This window comes from Diplotaxodon limnothrissa, linkage group LG16, assembly GCF_057381915.1.
Source record: "Diplotaxodon limnothrissa isolate DT_005_m linkage group LG16, D_limnothrissa_male_GT1.1, whole genome shotgun sequence".
NCBI classification, from domain to species: domain Eukaryota; kingdom Metazoa; phylum Chordata; class Actinopteri; order Cichliformes; family Cichlidae; genus Diplotaxodon; species Diplotaxodon limnothrissa.
Window position 1 is genome coordinate 29,445,870 of NC_140611.1, and position 4,506 is coordinate 29,450,375.

The 4,506-nt window shown below is 38.6% G+C and overlaps 1 pseudogene; it reads left to right on the top strand.

Moving 5' to 3' along the window:
- The first annotated feature begins 1,676 nt into the window (after positions 1-1,676).
- LOC146616411 (olfactory receptor 6N2-like) lies at positions 1,677-3,632 on the top strand (annotated as a pseudogene).
- The last annotated feature ends 874 nt before the right edge of the window (positions 3,633-4,506 follow it).

Below are 4,506 nucleotides of genomic sequence, written 5' to 3' on the forward strand. Positions count from 1 at the left end.
TGCAGATCTTCTCGAGAGCAGTGATGTTTTGGGGCTGTCGCCGAGCAACACGGACTTTCAACTCCCGCCACAGATTTTCTATGGGGTTGAGGTCTGGAGACTGGCTAGGCCACTCCAGGACTTTCAAATGCTTCTTACGGAGCCACTCCTTTGTTGCCCGGGCGGTGTGTTTTGGATCATTGTCATGTTGGAAGACCCAGCCTCGTTTCATCTTCAAAGTTCTCACTGATGGAAGGAGGTGGCTGACTAAATACTTTTTTGCCCCACTGTAGATGGCAGACAGTTGGTGTTGTAAACCACCGCCTCTGTTCAAAGATGGTCGCTCACAGTGGACATAGATGGCTTCTTTCACTCCTCTTTCAAACCATCTGTCCTCTCTGTCCAAAATGTGAACATTGGCATCCTCGAAAGAGTGTCCTTTATCCTTAAGATGCAGATGAACTGCTGAGTCTTGTCCTGTGGTGGTGGCTCTTCTATGTTGTGCCATGCGCTTGTGAAGTGGCTGTTTGGTCTCTCCAATGTAGAGGTCTGGGCATTCCTCGCTGCACTGTACAGCATACACCACATTGTTAAGACTGTGTTTTGGAGTTTTGTCTTTCGGGTGAACAAGTTTTTGTCTGAGTGTGTTGCTGTGTCTGAAATGTACTGGGATGTCGTGTTTGGAGAAAACTCTTCTGAGTTTCTCTGATACACCGGCTACATAGGGGATGACAATGTTGTTGCGTCTGTCTTTCTTATCCTCCCTCGCTGGTGTCTGATCTTCTTTTCTGTGCATCTTTGCTGACTTTGTGTTAGGAAATGTTAGTTTGCAGTACTGTGGTGAAAATTTCAGTATTGTACTATGCTGGGCTGCTACTGGTACAGTACATAGAAAATAATCACAATTTAGGTTAAAGTGCAACAGTTTTTTTTAAGTTCTGTTTTCTTGCTTGCCATGTTGATGTTTCCTCATTTTGTCTGGACGACATACATGTTTCAGGCACAAATATACTCCCTATTAAAATACATAACTTACAAATCTGCTGACTGTCATGAACAAGGTCACAATTTATGTGACAGTTTGTGAACAAAAACAGATTTTGTGACTTTTTCACATTTAGTTATGTGAGGGCCTAGACTTCACAGTAACACCTCTCTGGCTGTCAACAGAGACTTCAGGAAGCGACTTCAACACAATTGTGGAATCCAAGAAGATTCAAATTACACTTTCTCTACAGAAATGTATGCTAAATTTTAGCATACTCAAGAGAACAATGCCATATAACTATAATTGTTTTGTTTTTTAGCTCAGCACCATCAGCATTAACAGGGTTGCTATGTTTTTGTGTCAGAAATCTCCAGATGATATTGATTTATGGAGTCAACGATGATGTATGGAGTCAACAACATTACAAAACTCCTCCTATCACCTAATGTTGTTGTGTGGTGTCTACAAATGTGACCAACAACCTATTTTATGAGCAAAACAAAGCTAAAAGTAGTGTAGTGACTGAAGTAGTGAATGAACCATAGTCTGGTAGGTATGGAGATACCAGTTATGATTAATGTATTGACCGTATTTTATAACACAGCTGTTTCCATGTTCCTTTTCCACAGATGCTGTCATTAAGACCATTGTTTCTCAGACCATACCAAACTAAGAAATGATTTCCGTGTCACTGACTCTATGAAGTGAAATGGAAAACAGCACTCTGTCATTTTACTTTCGCTTCACCATGTTTGCAAACATTGGACATTACCGCTTTATAGCCTTTATTTTTTGTCTTCTGCTCTTCATCTTTACCATCTTTACTAATCTTCTCATGATAGTGGTAATATCCCAACAAACAACATTACATGAGCCCATGTATATTTTCATTGCATGTTTATCTGTTAATGCTTTGTATGGGTCTTCAGGTTTCTTCCCCAGATTTCTCATGGACCTTCTGTCTGACACTCATTTGATCTCACATCCTGCTTGTTTCACTCAGATCTATGTAATTTACTCATATGCATCCTGTGAACTGACTGTTCTCAGTATTATGGCTTATGACAGATACATAGCTGTTTGCCTTCCTTTACACTATCACACAAAGATGACTCTTGAAACTGTTGTGAAGTTGACAGCACTGGCTTGGATTTTTCCTGCATTTTCTCTTGCAGCATGTCTTTGTTTGTCTGCCACACTTCCTTTATGTGGTAATGAGATCCACAAAGTGTTCTGTGCTAACTGGAATGTAGTCAAATTGTCTTGTGTTAACACTGCTGTCAACTAGGGCTGCCACAAACGATTATTTTGATAGTCGACTAGTCACCGATTATTTATGCGATTAGTCGACTAATCAGATCATCATCCACTGGACGTAAAACTACAGCTTATTGCACCAGCAGCATCTGCTCTTATATAACTATCATTAGCTTACAGCTTTAAGCTTTTAAGGTGCTAACTAAAAATAAAGACAAGATGATAGTTTATTAAATTTTAATGAAATTTGCAGATTGTTTCGGTGAAGTTTAATAAACTCCTTGCTATCTAAAATATAACAGGACAACGGAGTATATTCTCCAGCATCTCACACTTCTGATAATCAGCTGTCTGCTTGACGTTTATTCAGCTGTGTAAAAACTATAACTTTAATCTCAGACAAACCGATTTACTCAGGAACAAATAAAATACAAAAAAAAAAAAAAAAGCCAAACAACAACATTTTTAATTTATCTAAGTGACTCATATATTTAACCTGAGTAGCGAAAGACGGCGGTGGGTTTGAAAACAATTTGCCGGGAGTCCGGTGTTCTCACCGCGCTAGTGACCTAGCCCCCGGCTAGCTATCGAGCTAGTGGGTAACAGACGTCTCCGAAAACGTCGGAGCGCTTTTGAAAATATGTGGTGTCCTGATAAACTGAGCCGATATTTGAGGTTTACACAGCTACATTCTCGCCTGAAAATATGTTAAACGTTTATTTTGTGACCCAGAAAGAATAATAAGAGTAATATTAAAACTAACTAGCTGCCACCATTGTTGGAAACTAAGCTGGGCCGCCCTATGAATTCTGGGACACAGCTGCTTCTTCTTCTTCTTCTTCTTCTTCTTCTTCGGGGTTTAATGGCAGCTGGCATCCTTGTACATGCAGTGCTGCCATCTTCTGTTTCAGTCCGTTATTACACTCTTAAATCCTGCTACTTATTCCTGCGTCTTTTGGGATCTTACAAAGCTTCAAACGACGCGTCGACTATTAAATCAGTCGTCGACGATTTTGATAGTCGACGTAATCGTGACTAGTCGACAAATCGTGGCAGCCCTACTGTCAACAATGTTGTAGGTATGCTTTTGACTGTAGCCACAATTCTCCTTCCCCTCTTTTATATCCTCTACACCTATTTACGAATTGTGTCTATTTGCTGGAGAAGCTCAGCAGAATTTAAGGGTAAGGTATTAGAGAGCTGTCTGCCACACACAATTTCATTTGTGATTTATTCTATTGCTGGATTTTGTGATGTTGCCTTGAGCCGGAATAATCTTTAAGTGACTAATCCATTTATAGCTGTCATTTTATCACTGGTGTTTGTTGTGATTCCTCCAGCTTTAAATCCTCTTGTGTATGGCCTTAAATTACCAGAAATTAGAAAACATATTTTAAGGTTGTTCTAGTATGAATGATGATCATTTGGAAGACTATGATTCTACATACATAAATGATTTATGACCCCATTATATTTTGAAACAGAAAGACTTTTTTTGTGGCAAATCTTGTGTTTATGATGCCTACACCTTTTTCTTTATATATGAAACAACCTGAAATATGATCAGTCTGTCTCTGTTAGTGGGCTGCTTACCACAGGTTAGCAGTAGTTAAACTTGACCCACCTGTCTTAGCTAATTATAGGTAATAGCTAATTTTAACCTTCAACCTTTCTTTTAGTGGAAAAATTCTTGAAATAGTAGTTTAGTAGTAGTAAATGATGATGAAAGCTAACTGATCATCTGCAGAGTAATGGTTTGTGAAGAGTTTCAATCAAGCTTCAGAACATCACAGTACAAAAAACAGCATTAGTAAAGATTGAAAATTATGTTCTTATGGCCTCTGACAGCGGAATCATCTCTGTGCTCGTTCTTTTAGATGTCAGTGCAGTGTTTGATAATGTTGACCATAATATTTTATCACAGCAATTTGAGAGTACCATAGGTATTACAAGTACTAGGCTGCAGTGCCTTAAATCATATCTATCTACCAGACTGGAATTTGTTCATGAAAATGTGGAGTCCTATTCACACTCTAAGGGTAATGATAGAGTTCCACATGGTTCTGTGGTAGGACAAATTCTTTTTATATTCCACGTTTCTCTTAAGCATATCATACATTATCAGTGCTATGAAAATTATAACTAGCTCTATCTATCAATGAATGCCACATACCATATTTTAGTGATTCTAAATTGATATGAAACTGAGCTTATTATACTTGGCCATAAAATGTTAGAAATTGGGTATCCAACTAGATACTCATTCTATATAAACATGCAAC